This window comes from Marmota marmota, unplaced genomic scaffold, assembly GCF_001458135.2.
Source record: "Marmota marmota marmota unplaced genomic scaffold, marMar, whole genome shotgun sequence".
NCBI lineage: Eukaryota > Metazoa > Chordata > Mammalia > Rodentia > Sciuridae > Marmota > Marmota marmota.
The window spans coordinates 524,320-540,637 of NW_025999869.1; the positions used below are offsets into that span (position 1 = coordinate 524,320).

The window sequence follows — 16,318 nt, forward strand, 5'->3', positions numbered from 1 at the left end:
CCAGAATCACTATGACCTCGGGGTCTGCCATGTGGCTGCTGCTTCTGTGCAAACCCCCAAACTCCTCAGGGCTGGGGTGTGGGTGCCTGCATCTGCTGATGGGCTTTCACCTGCTGTGCTCCTCTGGACTGGATCACCTGCTGCTCACAGTTGTGCAAGGTCCCAGCAGCTGCTCCTCCTTGGCCTTCCCATGGCCAACCTCTGAACTAACCCCCAGCACCCTGTGTGTAGACACTCAGTCTCAGCATGGAGCAGAGATCAGCAAGAGTGGAAATCAGTTGGCATGCACAGCCCCTCTTCTTTCAGGCCACTGGGGAAGATGAGAGAGACTTCAGCCAAGCAGCCCTGCTCTGGTGCTCCAGGGGGGCTGATTGGCCTGGACTCCCTCCTCCTGTGCTCCTCTTGCACTGGCAGGTCGGGACAGGCCTCAGAGACAGGGACAGCATTAGCCTGTGTCAGCCCCTCTGCCTCAGACCACCAAGCAGTTTACCCCTGGCCTCTGGCCCATCACCCCTGCGAGCCTGTCTGCAGGTCCCTCCCCAGCCTGTGCTGGCTCATCACCCCTGAGGTCTGCAGGTCCCTCCCCAGCCTGTGCTGGCTCAGTCCTCCTCCCCCTCTTCATCCCCTGGAGCATGGGCCAGACTCATCTGCACCTGAGCAGTGGCCTCAGTCCTGGTGACTGAAGGACATGCAGGTTCCAACAGAAGCCACAGAGCCCTCCCAGGTACCTCTTCAACTACACACATGCAGACAAGGCACTTCTCTGGATCCAAAGATGTGCAGGTGAGCTCAGGTGTTGTGTAGACCTCTGGGCTCTAGACGGAGGATGAGGCCACTGTTCCTGTAGCCCTCCAAGCTGTGCTCCTAGGATATCATGGTGCTCCAGAGCCACGGGGGAGTGGGACCAGCTTCCCTGCACTCTCCTGGTCTGCTGCAGGCAGCCCTCAGCGGGCTCTAAGGAGGTGATTTCTATGTCACATCTTCATTAGATCCTGGTTTCCTTGGCAGAGTAGATCTGATGATGTCACATCCCTTTAGCTCAAACCAATGGACACTTTGGAATAAATCAAAAAGAGGTGATTCCACCTCCTCCATAGTTAGCCTCAAGAAATGACCCCAAAAGTTCTCTAAGTGCTTCAACTGGTTTTGGAGTAAAAATGTCAACATGAAGAAAAAAACTGTTTCCTAGAAATAAGCCACAAGCAAGTCAAAAATAAGGCTGCGTTCTCTCCAGTGTCCTTGGCACCTTTGTTGGGAGCCACTTGGATGTCCATGTGGGCTTATTTCTGGAACTCAGTTCTGTTCCACTGGTCTGTGTCTGTTTTTATGATGGTACCATGCTGTTCTGGTTACCATGGCTCTGGGATACCTAGAAATCAGATATTGTGATGCCTCCCATTTTCTTATTTTTGTTCAAGATTTCTTTGGCTATTTGGAGTTGTGTGTGTGTGTATGTGTGTGTGTGTGTGTGTGTGTGAGAGAGAGAGAGAGAGAGAGAGAGAGAGAGAGTTTGCATTTGAATTTTAGTATTGTTTTTTACTAGCTCTTTGAAGAATATCATTGCAATTGGTAATCACATAAAATATTAAATATTTGAAGAAAAACTGACAAAAGTGGAAAGTTGCATCCTGTGGAAACTAATGAAACCTTACTGAAGACAATGCAAAAAAAAAGTGTTGAGTGAATGAGGAGGGACACTGAGTGTGGTCATGCTGGGAATCTACAAAGTCAAAAGCTCCACATTTCCAGCAGAGACCCCTCCCCAGCTCTGCCAGCTCTTCTAATGCAGCCCCAGAGCTGTGTTGCTCCCTGTGGTCCCAGAACCTTCCTGCTCCTGGTCTCTCTGCACAGGTAGCATCAGTGATGGCTGGGCTGAAGGGTGCACTGACCCTGACCAATTGCATGGTGAAGAGAGAGGTGGGCTCCTCTTTAAGGCCAGTGGGGTGGCAATAAGACAGTCCCAGGGAATCCCAGGCACACTGTGGACCCTGGAAGACGGTGTCCAGGGGGCCTGGACTGCCCCGTCCTGCTGCTTTCTCACTGCATGGGTGGGACTGGTCTCTTCCACCATAGCTAACTCCCCAACATGCTCCAGAAATTGTTTCAGATCTCATCAGCAGCTCTCCGCTGGTCAGTGCCTGGAAGCCATGTCTCCTGTGTCTGTAGGTGTGGAGAGTGGTGACGGTGACTGAGAGACCAGTGTCTGAGATTGGGGTCTGTGATGATTTCATGGCTGTGGCATGCTTGGTGACTTGAAAGTTTCTAACCAAAGATGTAGGATGCCTGGTTGCTATGACAATGCTTCCCATGGGGAGACTCTGTTTTGAGAGTCTTATTAGCTTTGACCTTATTCTCAGGCACACAGCTCTTGGGAATGAAGGAAATTCCTTGCTAAAATAACCACAATGTTTCTCCAGTTCCGCTGCTTCTGAATCTGCCATGAATTAGTAACTTTAAACAATGGACTTTCTTGAGAGCTGCACAATGCTCCTAACATTGTACATTGCAACTGTAGAATTTAACTGAGGAAACAGCTACATACTGTTGCTAACTCTGTAAGTTTTATGGATACTAAGAATAATGCTTCCCTGGCCATACTAATGATGAGAAAAAGAGAGAAAACTCAAATTACTAAAATACAAGATGAAGAAGGAATATCACAACGAACACTTCTGAAATATAGAAGATAATTAGAAACTATTTTGCAAATTTATACTCTAATAAGACAAAAAATATCGAAGACATCAGATATTTCCAGAGACATATGACCTACCAAACTGAATGAGGATGTCATACATAATTTAAATAGGTCAATTTCAAGTAATGAAATAAAAAATGCCATCAAAAGCCTACCAACCAAGAAAAGCCCAGGACCAGATGGATCCTCAGCCTAATTCTATAAGAACTTTAAAAAAAGAATTAACACCAATACTCCTCAAAGTATTCCATGAAATAGAAAAGGAGGGAACCCTTCCAAATTCATTTTATGGGGCTAATATCACTCTGATACCAAAACCAGACAAAGACACATCAAGGAAAGAAAACTTCAGACCAATATCCCTGATGAACATGGATGCAAAAATTCCCAATAAAATTCTGGAAAATTGTATACAAAAACATATTTAAAAGATAGTGCACCAAGATCGAGTGGGATTCATCCTAGGGATGCAGGGTTGGTTCAACATATGAAAATCAATAAACATAACATATCATGTTAATAGACTTAAAAACAAGAATCATAATCATCTCAATAGATGCAGAAAAAGCATTTGATGAAATATAGCACACCTTCATGTTCAAAACACTAGAAAAACTAGGGATAGTAGGAACATATGTCAACATTGTAAAGGCTATATATGCTAAGCCCAAGGATATAATTAGCCCAGCATCATTCTAAATGAAGAAAATTTGAAAGCATTCTTGCTAAAAACTGGGACAAGACAAGGATGTCCTCTTTTAGCACTTCTATTCAATATCATCCTTCAAACTCTAGCCAGAGCAATTAGACAAAAGAAAGAAATTAAAGGGATACAAGTATGTAAAGAAGAACTCAAACTATCACTATTTGCTGATGACATGATTCTATATCTATAATATCAAAAGAATTCTACCAGAAAACTTCTAGAACTAATAAACAAATCCAGCAAAGTAGCAGGATATAAAATCAACACCCATAAATCAAATGCATTTCTATACATCAGCAATGAATCCACCAAAAGAGAAATTAAGAACACTACTCCATTTATAATAGCCTCAAGAAATACAAAAATCCTGGGAATCATTCTAATGAAAGAGGTGAAAGACCTCTACAGTGAAAACTACAGAACACTAATGAAAGAAATTGAAGAACACCTTAAAAGATGAAAAGATCTCTCATGCTCCTGGATAGGCAGAATTAATATTATCAAAAATATAAAAAAATGTTATACAGGTTTAATGCAATTCCTATTAAAATCCCAATGACATTCATCATAGAAATAGAAAAAGCAATCATGAAATTTATTTGGAAAAATAAGAGACCCAGAATAGCTAAAGCAATCCTTAGCAAGAAAAGTGAAGAAGAAGGCATCACAACACCAAACCTTAAACTATACTACAGAGCTATAGTAATAAAAATGGCATTGTTTTGGCACCAAAATAGATTTGTAGACTAATGGTACAGAATAGAAGACTCAGAGACAAACTCACATAAAATATGTCATACTTGACAAAGGTGCCAAAAGCATTCACTAGAGAAAAGACAGTCTATTCAATAAACGGTGCTGGCAAAATTGGAAATCCATATGTAGCAAAATGAAATTAAACCTCTATCTCTCACCTTGCACAAAAATCAACTCAAAGTGGATTAAAGACTTAGGCACTAGAACAGAGACCCTGTGACTAATAGAAGAAAAATAGGCCCAAATCGTCACTATATCAGCCTACGATCTGACTTCCTTAACAAGACTCCCAAAGAGGAAAAAGTAAAATCAAAAATTAATAAATGGAATGGATTCAAATTAGAAAGCTTCTTCTCAGCAAAGAAAATAACTAACAAAGTGAGGAGAGAGCCTACTGATTGGGAGAAAATCTTTACCACATGCACCTCTGATAAAGCATTAATCTCTAGGATATTTAAAGAACTCAAAAAACTTAACACCAAAATAAACAAATAACCCAATTAATTAATGAGTTAACGAAATGAACAGAAATTTCACAGAAGAAATACAATTGATCAACAAATATATGAAAATGTGTTCAACATCTCTAGCAATTAGAGAAATGCAAATCAAAACTACTCTAAGATTTCATCTCATTCCAGTCAGAATAGTATTTATCAAGAATATAGGCAACAATAAATGATGGTGAGGATGTGGTGAAAAAGTTACACTCATACATTGTTGGTGGGACTGCAAATTGGTGCAACCACTATGGAAAGCAGTATGGAGATTCCTCAAAAAACTGGGAATGGAACCACCATTTGACCCAGCTTTCCCACTTCTTGGTTTATACCCAAAGGACTTAAAACTAGCATACTATAGTGATGCAGCCACATCAATGTTATAGCAGCTCAATTCACAATTGCTAGACTATGGAACCAACTTCAGTGTTCCTCAGTAGATGAATGGATAAAGAAAATGTGGTATATATACTCAATGGAATATTAACCATTGTCCTGGTCCTTAAATTAAAGAAGAGTAAAATTATGGAATTTACTGGCAAATTGTTGGAGTTGGAGAATATCATGCTAAGCGAAATAAGCCAATCTCACAAAACTGAAGGCCAAATTTTTTCTCTAATATGCGGATGCTAATTCACAATAAGGCGGGAGGGGGCACTAAGGGAGGAATAGCGTTACCTTAGATTAGGTAGAGGGAAGTGATAGGAGGGAAGGAGGGGATGTGGGGATAGGAAAGATAGTAGAATGAAACAGACATTATTACTTATGTATATATTTGACACATACGATTATGCAACTATGAGACAAACGATTATGCAACATGTACTCGGAAAAATGAGAAATTATATCCCATCTATGTATGATATATCAAAGTGAATAAATGCATTCTACTGTCATGTATAACTAATTCAAAAAATATAAAAAAGAATTAATAAAATAATGTTGGCATAGTCTTTAATCTTATTAATGAGACATATATAATAAAGATTGTTGGTGTAATTCTGCAGACCTGCTTCTTCATCAGAGAGCAGCGCTCCACCCAACTCCAGGTTAATCCTCAAGATTTGCGTCTTTGAATCTTTTTTCTTCCAATCTCCCCTGACCCCTTGCCGGAACCAGCTAGTTTTGCCGCGCTGGTCAAGGCCTGAAGGTTCCCTCTCTGCACCCATGAGGTTCAGCAGCCGCCCTCTCTGCATCCCCTGGGGCATCTCCAGACTCCCCTGCACCCTGAGCAGTGGCCTCAGTGTTGGTGACTGGCATATCCCCGTTCCAGCAGCAGCTGGGCGCCCTCCCAGGTAGCCCTGGTACCACCCTCAGCCTCAAGCACCGGGTCTCCAGCGCCCCCTGCTGCTTCTCTGGATCCCAGGAGGCCCCGCTGATGCACAGCTCTTGCTCTTGGCTGGGCTGCCGCCAGAGGTGAGGCCAATGACTACTGTGCTGTCCCTCCCCGCGGTGGCAGCAGCCACCTTCCTCACAGGCAGCTGTGACCGGTAGGGAGACAAGGAAACCCTGGCCCGCAGACCTTGCTCTGAGCTCCTTTCCACTGATACATTTCCGGGAGGCACCAGTAGGCGAATTGCCCTGCAGCAGGGCAAATCCATGCTTGAGGGGAAGGAAACACCCGGCGGCCCCAAAGCTGAGCCACCGCGGGCAGAAGCCAGCCGGGCGCATCCCACAGCGCCTGGGGCAAATCATCCAGAGTGGCGCGGCTGCCAGCAAGAGGTACCAGAATGTCACCGCCACTCGCGAAGAGATTTTATCCTTCTGGTCCGTAAACTGGGAACCCTGTATTCCTAGTGACCCGACTGGGGGCTCACTGCCTCCCCTGAGCTAGCCCACGTGTCCAGTGGACACAGGCTGCAGACTCACTGATGACATCCTGAGGCGTCCCCTGACGTCTGCCTCCCTCTGGAGGGTTCTGTCTCCACCCACCTCCTCTCTGCGCTGCACAGCGACACCAGCACGCGCCCTGGCTGCCCCTTCCCTTCTCCAGGTAGCACATAGGGGAGGGCGCCCACCAGGACTCCGCCCAGGGGAGGACCCCCACGAGGACTCCGCCCAAGGGAGGGCGCCCACCAAGGCTCAGATCAGCTTGGCACACCGCTCCTACGCTTGTCCCCATTCCTACATTTCTGGACACCTCACCCTCATTCAGTCTTTTAATGTGACAACACTACTAATCATATTTTGTGAAGTTGACACATTTGTACTGCTGGTGTTTGCACACGGAGGCCACCGATTTCTTTCTTCTTTCTTCCTTCCTCCCTCGAAGGGGACTGAGACCCTCCCTGCACCAGGCGAGTCTTGCGTGGCCTCTGCCACCTCAGTTACCTAGTGCTTTCCTACGGCAGTACCAGATCCACGTTGTGAAACCCATCGCTCCAAAAGCGGCAGTGTCTTAGGGAAATATCACTTCATCTGTAACTAAGGACAGAAGGCAAGAGTATTCAACTTTTTTTTTTTTTACATATTTTAACTCTTTTTTCGACCAATAATATTCTCTTTAAAGGGGCAGAATTTTATGAAAAGTAGTTCGTAAAAGTTTTTGTAATTTCATCTTAGAATACTGTGATCGTTGTTTTAAAATAAAGGTGGAAATTACACAAAATAATATGTATCCAATTAAGCAGTTTGGTGAGTAGTGAAATAAACTAATAAATAAATATTTCATATGTATTGTATTTATAATTATCTAATATACATATTCATATTGATATATTCATATCTTTCATGAATTCAAAATGAAGATTAAAATTTTTTATCAACTATAATTTATGACAGTTTTCAGTCAATATTCCATCAACCTTGGCCCCCAGGACCCCTTGTCTTATTTGTGCCACTAGATTTCTCTTTTACAAAATTTCATCTCCACGAGACATGTCACCTGCACTCTGTCCTATGGGTCTTCTGACATAAGCAGAATGATTTTGAAATTCTATCTGGTGTCTTACTATTAGATGTTTAGGCTGTTTGATGAACAATCCTGTTATGTATTTTCATTTATGAATTTCTGTGTAATTCTTTTGGGCAATTCACTAACAATACAACACTCAGAAATTTTATGTTAACTTTGTATGCTAACAGGATGGCAAATCTGCTTACAAAGTGGCTGCCTTCTGCTAGCAGTAAGTCAGAGTCCACCTACTTTATATGCTGCCAGTCACCCCATGCACTCAATTGTGTTTATTTTTGTGGAATGGGATAATATAATGATTTAATTTTGCATTTTTAGAGCCATGATATTAAATATATCAATGTGTTTAATGGTTATTTACAAATTTTCTTGGGTATGTAATGAATTTTTGACATGATAAAGTATAAAGCATTTTTTCTTCTTTAATTTACTAACTCTGGGCTAATTTAATTGAATTGCTTCTCATTTTGTTTTTCTTAAATCCTTTTTATTTTCCTTTGTGACACTGCAGAATGAGGGGGCACACACCACCACTGAGCTACATCCCCAAACTATTTTTACTTTTTATTTGGAGACAGGGTCTAACTTAAGTTGTTGAGTCTTGCCACAACTTGCAATCCTCCTGCCTCAGCTTCCCAGTCGCCGGGATGGCTAGCGAACATAACCTGCCTGGTTTGTTGAGTCTTACACTGGCCTGGTTTTGACCTTGTCTCCCAGGTGCGAATAGAGAAAGTAGCTGGAGTGAAACTTGGAAAGACGATATCACTCTAGGACACTAGAAGGCTTCGTGGGTCGGGCTCCGGGAGAGAAGATCTGCCGGGAAGCGCAGCTCGGGCCCTGGGTCCCCTTAACCCGTGGACGCCGCATCAGGTGGCAGCTCACCTGCATGAGTGCCGCGCCCCGCGGTGTTGGAGTGACCGGAGAGCCGAGGCTGCCCTGCTCCGTCCTGTAGAGCAGCCCGGCTGAATGCAGCAGGCTGGGGCTCCTCTCCTGCTCCCTGCCCAGGTGAGTGTGTGGGGAGCGGCTGTACTGGGTGGGAGGGCAACGCTGAAGCTCCGCCCCTCGCCCGTTTCCAGGGGCCACTTGTCTGCCCGGTGACTTCTGGGGGAAGTCACCTCCCCTGTAGCCCAGGGCCGCGGCCAGCTGGGTCCAGCGAAGGCACTTCCTCATACCTCCAGGCCTAACAGGTCACTGGCTCTGGGATCCCGAGCCCTGCCAGATTCTCGGCCTCCCTGGCTGGAGACAGGCTGCCCACACCAGCACAGGGGGCCAGACCTTTGCTTCTAGGGCCTCCACATTCTTTCCAGAGGCTGCAGGTAGCCAGGGGTGGCCTTTGGGAGTTCAGGAGCCTGATCACCACCACCCGGGTAAGAGGTCAAAACCCTACTCCTGAGCTCAGAGTTTCGTTTCATTTTTAAACTTAGGCTTATGCTAAAAATGTGATGTTGAAGTTAGTGCAGTATGTCACCAACGTGCAAATAAAAGGACAGGGTAACCACACACACACACACACACACACACACACAGGAGTGTCTGAATTCCTGTCACCAGTGCTCAATTACTACACAAAATATTTGATAAAATACTGATATAAAACCACTATGATTTTATATGAAAATATTAATATAGCAGCAAAATATAAGGAGAAACTTTTAAAAAGATTAGAAATGGGAAATTATGTATCTCTTCCATTGAACTTTGAGAACATTCTAAAACAAAACACATAAGCATTAAAAAAAAGTGGCTAACTTATGAAATATGCATCTGGGGTGAGCACAGCTAAGAAGCTCCAGCTCTGGCACACTCTCCAGGACCTGGGGCCACACCAGCTCCAGGGCTCACCGTGCACGTGGCTGAGTTTGCTACAACCTCACCACACTTAGGGGATTCTTCAGGTAACCTGACCACAAGGGCTTCAGTGCACCAGGAGTAAAAACTGCCAGAAGACAACCCTGAGGTTGCTGAGCAAGACCTAAGGTCCAGCAGAGAAGAGGGCTCCTTACCACTCTGCACCCAAGCTCTCTGGCACAGCATGCCCTCCACATCTAGGGTCTGGGAAGCCACGAGAGATCCAGGTCTATGAGACACCTGCACTGGGGGTCAGCACCAGACCCCACCCAAAGACTTTGTGCTCCATTCTCGTAAACCAGGCAACCCCAGGGCTGAGGCATGTCAGAGGCAGATTCAGGAGACAGCTGATCTGGTGGGAAAGACACCTTGACAGCAGAGCAAGATGCCTGGGAGTCAAGCACTCAAAGCCCATAGACATCACAGCTCTTTTATGGCACCATTAGCTGCTGAAGGTGAAAAGTCACATTTCTTTTTTCTTTCTGATTTCACAGCCCCTTGCTCTGTCTCCAGCTGAGCAGTTATACTTCAGTGACTCCCAGGAATGCCTTTCCCTTGGGTCCTGCCTCACTGTTGGAATCTACCTGGAGTTTCTTCATGGTCACTACTGGAATCACATCTTCTATTGACAGAGGACCTTTAGAGACACAGTGGGAAGTCGTTAGCTTCAGGGAGGACACACTGTCCACACCTCCCCCTGCTCCTCCCCTGGCTTCTCAGAACTCACCTGGGCTCTGTGTGGTCAGAGATTCAGCAGTCAAGGCTCACATCTGCAAAACCTCACAACTCAAGGTGACACTCCCACATGCCTAGGATCATTGCAGCCCTCAGAGCCAGTCCTGTGAGCTACAGCTGCAGCTGCAATGGACACACTGTGTTCATGACTCCAAGGAAGGGACCCAGGCCAGGCCCAGACCTCTGCCACCCCAGTTCTTGACATTTGCCACAGAACTGCAGGTGAGTCAATCAGCAGGGCCAAGGTAGAGGTTATTTCAGGACAGCAAAGGATGCACACCCACAGGGAGTGTGTCTGACCCGAAGCTCAGGGAGACCAGTGGGTTCCCAGGCACGAGCACTCCCTCCGGTGTGTGAGGGTTCCCGGGTGTGGGCACTCCCCTCCCACATGTGAGGGTTCCTGGGTGCGGGCACTCCCCTCCCATGTGGGAGAGCTCCTAGGTGTGGGCACTTCCTTCCTGTGTGTGAAGGTTCCTGAGTGTGGGCACTCCCCTCTGTGTGTGAGGGTTCCCAGGTGTGGTCACTCCCCACCTCCTATGTGTGAAGGCTGGTGTTCTGAGGAGGCTGGGGTGTGATCCTAAGCAGGGAGCCACAGTAGATTTTGCTTATATAGGAGATGTTTACAAACGTTCCCGGAGATCAAGTCATGGTGAACTCCCCTTGTGCCTGGAGGTCAGATGTCCCTCTTTGTCAGGGTGTGGCCATTAATCACTTGTGGGCATGGTGTTCAAGCTCTGCAGGTGCTGGCAGCTTAATGACCATGACCCGTCTCTCCTTAGCACCATGGTGTGCTCTGTGGTCTCTGCCTGGAGCAGCAGGCATGATGTGACTGCCGTGTCCTCAGGGGCTCCCTTCACCAAGGCTCATGGGCCCTTTCGGTTGCCCGTCTCAGCTACAGCAGGCTGGCCTGGGGTGGTGGTCGCCCCTTGGTTCCTATTTTCAGAGACTGTTATATGTGGAGTCATCACAATCCTTGTGACAAGACATTCCAGTGTTTTCTGCTTACAGTAATTGACAGAATTGCGGAGGCAGTGGGGCTGTGCACTGCTGCTGTGGAAAGCATGATCTGTGTCGCTGGGTCTTATCTGATGGCTGTTTTGCACACTGCAGAGCGTGCACACGGTGAGCCACAGCCGGCTGTCTTGTTCTAACTGTGACAATGAGCACATGTACACAGGTATCTGTGGGAGCTGAAGAGGGGGCTGAACAGAGGCGATTCAGCTCCAGCACAAAGCACAGTTTGAATTCTCATAACAAGGAGATACTGGTTCCTGTATAATTCATTAATCATTAAAAACATTTTGACTTCTTGAAATGTTAAAATAGACACTATAGTCACATGCAGTGGAGCACACCTGTAATCCTAGCAGCTTGGGAGGCTGAGGCAAGAGGATTGCAAGTTCAAAGCTAGCCTCAGCAACTGAGCGAGGCCCTAAGCAACTCAGTGAGACCCTGTGTGTAAATAAAATTCAAAAGCTGGCTGGGGATGTTGCTCAGTGGTTACACATGTTGGGTTCAATCCCCAGTATAAAAAAAATACAATAAATCTATATAAACCCACATGGCTATAATCACTCAGAAACAAAAGAAAAAAGAAAAATGGATGCAGGTAAATATTTAATATACTAATATGAAAATAAAATACCATTAATGCAATATTTAATATACCATTAAATTATACATACTTCTATTATTCAAGTAAAGATGCCAATAAATGAGATGTAAATCTGAAATTGTGCCATTGCTTCACAACTCTGTGGCTCTCTGTGACCATGGGGTGTATATTCTATGGGGTGAATTTTATGGCATGTTGTATATCTCTCTAGAGCAGTGTTCATAATGAATGGCTCAGGTTCTCCTGTAGGGTGAAGGGATAACTTTATTAAAACAGTCACAACATTTTCCAATAATCCTTATAAAGATTGCAATGGGGTTTTTCAAGGTCCCAGATATCCTTACTCACTAGCATGTTTTTTTTTTCTGTCCTCCAAAGCCTAGAAGCCAGGACCATGGCATGAAGAACAGGCTGCAGTCCATGTCCCAGCTGGGGAGCCCCTGGGTGGGCAGAGCCGGCACCTCCTGTCAATGGCAGCTCCACAGCCCAGAGCACAAGGGCAGTCCAGGCCCAGCCACCCATCAGAACAGGACCGCCCCTCCTACAACACAGCACACCTGGGCACTTCACCAGCTTCTTCATCCATCAGCTCCTGTCTTTCCTTAACCACTCAACGTAACGATGAAAGGGAAAATTCTGTTTATCGTCAGCTCCTTACAAATCATCAGCAAACAAACCATGTTAGAAACAAAGGGCAAAAGTCAAACTCAATAATTATTGAGTACTCTGCTTAATAAGTGTCTTGGGGACTGGGACCAGAGTTCCAGCAAACCAGTCCTGGAGGGCATCCCCTGCCAGGGCCCGGTGCTCCCTGTGGTCCTCCCTGAGGGCTTCTCCCTTGTGCCCCTCAGCTCTTTCTCAGAGTCATGTCCCTTCTGGGACCAGTGTGGGACCCGATGCTGCAAAGCACCAAGTGAGCCTTCTTGACAGCCCAGGATTCCTCAGCATCACCTGAAACACAAATGCAACAAATTGAGCAAGACTTGGAGACAGAGCCCTTATTTCAGCTGAACCTGGCGGCTCCTTAGCAGAGCGAACTACTAGAGAGACAGGCCCCAGCCACTTCCAGGACTTGGAAGAGCCCCTGAGGACAGACACAGACCATCGTAGGAAGAGAGAACTTCTGTACCCATAAAATTCACCTAAGGAAGAAAGTACAATGACCCAGTGAAAAAACACTGGAATGTCTTGTCACAAGGATTGTGATGACTCCACATATAACAGTCTCTGAAAATCGGAACCAAGGGGCGACCACCACTGGGGTGGCTCCCAGTTGAGGTCCCCTCTCTAAGCCCGCCTTGGACTCCCACAGGTGACAGAGCACTGAACACACAGTTCAAGGAGAGCACAATGAAAGGCTCTGACCTCACCTGGAAAGAAGCAGCATCGCTCTGCTCCTCCTGCCCACCCTGCACAGAAACAATGGAGTCCATCAACATGGACTGAGATCTCTAGAACCATGAGCAGAAGGAACCTTTCCTCCTTTTTAAGTTGGTTATGTCAGGGTTTTTCCACTGCAGTGTTCATTCTGCAAAGAGGAGGACACTGGAGACTAGGGAGGGGGCTGCCTTGGGCAGGCAGTGGGGTCAGAGCAGGTGGGACCAGAGCCAGGCACAAGGAGGGTATGCAGGAGCAGCACACAAGGACACCAAGCTCCCAAGGGGCAGCCTGACCCTCTCATATTTTTGGTCAGGGTCTGGTAGGACTGCTGGCCTCGGGGCTTTACTTCTGTGGTTTGTCTGTGGTCTCACAGTTTGCTCCCTAACTCACAACACATCTGTGTGACTATTCAATGACAGGAGCCTGTGTCCTCCTGAATGTGCTGAGCTCCAGCTAAGTGGCCACAGTCTTTTCGATTTCTCACGACCATTTCAGCCTCGGAGGACCCAAACTGCCTGCTGGGCACCTCTCCTATGCTCTTTGGGGCACAGTGTGAATGTGTTGAGGCTGCTCCCGGAAAGTGGGGTGACCTTGTCACAGGGACAGGACTTTCCTGAAGCTGGCTACCCTCAGCACCCTCTGGTTCTTTGGTTGGAATGATGTTGAAATGCACCTTCCTTGTTTGAGGTCTGGAGTCTGAACATAGCTTTCATTATCACAGGAACATTTCTAGAAAGTTCTGTGTTGCCTTCAATGCCAAGAACACTGAACTCCACCAGGCAACCAGCACGCTGGTTTCATTAAAGAGGTTCGTGGCATAGAAGTTAACTAGTGAGATCAAAATTAAACACACAGACTCAATTACCTTTTTCTATGACCAGGTCCAAGACGGCTCTCACCTCTTTGGCTCTCACCTCGAACCACCCGGTGGGGCAGCAAGGCTTACTCAGGGCTAGCAGGAGAGAGAGAGAGAGAGAGAGAGAGAGAGAGAGAGAGAGAGAGAGAGAGAACACCAGGGAGTGGCCTTTTATTGGGGAACAAGAAATTCAGGGGAAAATTCCATCCAATGAAGGTCGAGGGGGGCAGCATTCCAAGGTCAGGGTCAGTGATTGGCCTCAGGATCAGTGGTCAGTCACACCCCCACACAGACAGGCTCTCGCACCTGGAGAGGGTGGGGATAGCTCCGACACAGTTTGGCCAGAATGCCTCACACCCAATCCGGGAGGTGCCCAATCACATGCAAGAATGGTTTCCCACACTGAACCATTGCTCAACATGGGTGGGATAACAAGTCTGGAGGCCCCCTGAGTCTAGGGATAGATGATTTCCAGTGAAAGAGGGTTCCACACAGAGTTATTATTTAATGATACCAGTATTTGTGTGCAGTGGGGGCCAAAGGTCTTTAATTGGAAAACGGCTCCTTACCCCACACCCAGTCCTCACTCCAGGCTCTGTCTCTGGGTGGCTCTCTATGCTGATGCCAGCAGGGAAGTCCAACTTTCTCTTCATCTAGATTTTTCCTAGGCAAATGGGTGATCCCAGAATGCAGGCCATTTTCTCTTGTTGGTGTCCATCTGGGACTGCAGTGAACACTGGGAAGGTCCGGTCATGTTTGTGTTGCTCAGCTTTTCATTCCAGTGGCAAAAAGCCTCACATGACCAACTTAAAGGGAGGAACGGTTTATTCTGCTCATGGTTCCAGAGATTCCAGTCCATGTTGGTGGACTCCATTGTTTCTGGGCATGGTGGGCAGAGGGGCAGAGTGATGCTGATCTCATCATGGCATGGGGAGCAGGGAGACAGAGAGAGAGGAAAGGGCCAGGGATAAGACTGACACTTCTAGCTCATTCCCTCCACACAAAGTGATCTACCTCCTCCAGCAGGCCCCACCTCCTACAGTTTATACCCCTAACAGTCCATTCAAATATGGCCCCATCAGTGGATCAATCCATTGATTAGACAATCACCCACATAACCCAATCACTTCCCAGCACCCACCTCTGAACGGAGCTATACGTGGACAAGGTCTTCAACACAGGAGCCTTTAGGTGGCATTCTAAATCCAAATACTAACATCACTGTGTAGTGTTTCTCAGGTTTTCCATTTTCTTGGAAAAATTGGAATATGGAAGGGAAAACCTGTTCAGTTCAAAGGCCCCCAAATCAAGCTTACGCAGTACTTGTGGAGAATTTAGAAGTTATTCCCCATATATTGATTAATAAGCAATTCCATCTCAATTCAGTTGTCATAAGATTTGCAGCAGGTTTGCTTTCTAGCAAAACCACCTTTATTTCCCTGCACAGCACACTGGGCGCTCAGCGCGAAGGCCGGCTCTTCCGCGGAGCGCTACTTGCGGTGGTCCTTCTCCCCCAGGAGCCACAGTTTGGCCTTGTACAGAGTGATGTCCTTGTAGACCCTGAAGTGGTTCAGCCTGTGGTCCTGGCGCTCCGGGCTGACCTAGATGGAGGCAGGGGCAGTATAAGCTGGTCAGGAGGGGGAAGACCTGGACCCAATCGGGCCTCCTTGACCATGGGTGGCCCCAGGGCTCTCCTGCTCAACGCTGCTAGTGAAACTGTGACACCAGCGCTTAGAGCGTCCTGAGAGCAAGGAGCGTCACCTCCGCAAAGCTGGGGCTCTGCCCTGCCCGCTGCCTACATGGAGGGCAGCCTGCCTCCCCTGGGAAGTCCTAGGTTCCGAGGAACTTGCATCAAACGCCCCGGTTCACTGTGTTTTCTCTCATTTCCTGGTACCTGGTCTCATCCCAGCTTCCTTCAGGGAAAATGGAAGCTGAGAAGTGGCCCCACCCCACCCCTGGGCCCCAGGAAGCCAGACTGCAGCACATCTGTGGCTGGTGCCCCTGGCTGCATGGACACAGGGAAGGCCGATTCCTGGCTTCCTTCCTGTGAACTGTCCAGTCTTGCAGGACTAACGGAGCAGGGGCAGCTGCTTGCCCCATCGTGGCCCAACTGTGCTGTGGTTCACTTCCCTTTCTACACCGTTTCCTCTTCCTTCTGAGGCAGGCGGGCACCACAGCCAGGCTGCCCGAGCCAGCGGCCTCTGTGCTGGGGTGCCAGGGACAGCTGGGGGTGGTGCTGTGCCTGTCCCCGGACAGCATCCGCACACAGTAAGTGTTCAGCAGGTGCTTGAATGGAAAGGGAGTGTGGTG

General features: G+C 47.2%; 1 long non-coding RNA gene and 1 pseudogene across 2 annotated transcripts; one reads left to right on the top strand and one right to left on the bottom strand.

The window, feature by feature from the left end:
* LOC107148018 overlaps positions 1–8,759 on the bottom strand; it is a 28,359-nt pseudogene extending 19,600 nt beyond the window's left edge.
* LOC125620334 lies at positions 8,389–13,975 on the top strand. 2 transcript variants are annotated; one of them, XR_007351935.1, is made up of 3 exons: positions 8,389–8,579; positions 9,917–10,379; positions 12,151–13,975. It is a non-coding gene; the product is annotated as an uncharacterized LOC125620334 (long non-coding RNA). The 2 variants fall into 2 exon arrangements; XR_007351936.1 differs by lacking the exon at positions 8,389–8,579 and adding an exon at positions 8,705–8,941.
* Positions 13,976–16,318: the final 2,343 nt, after the last annotated feature.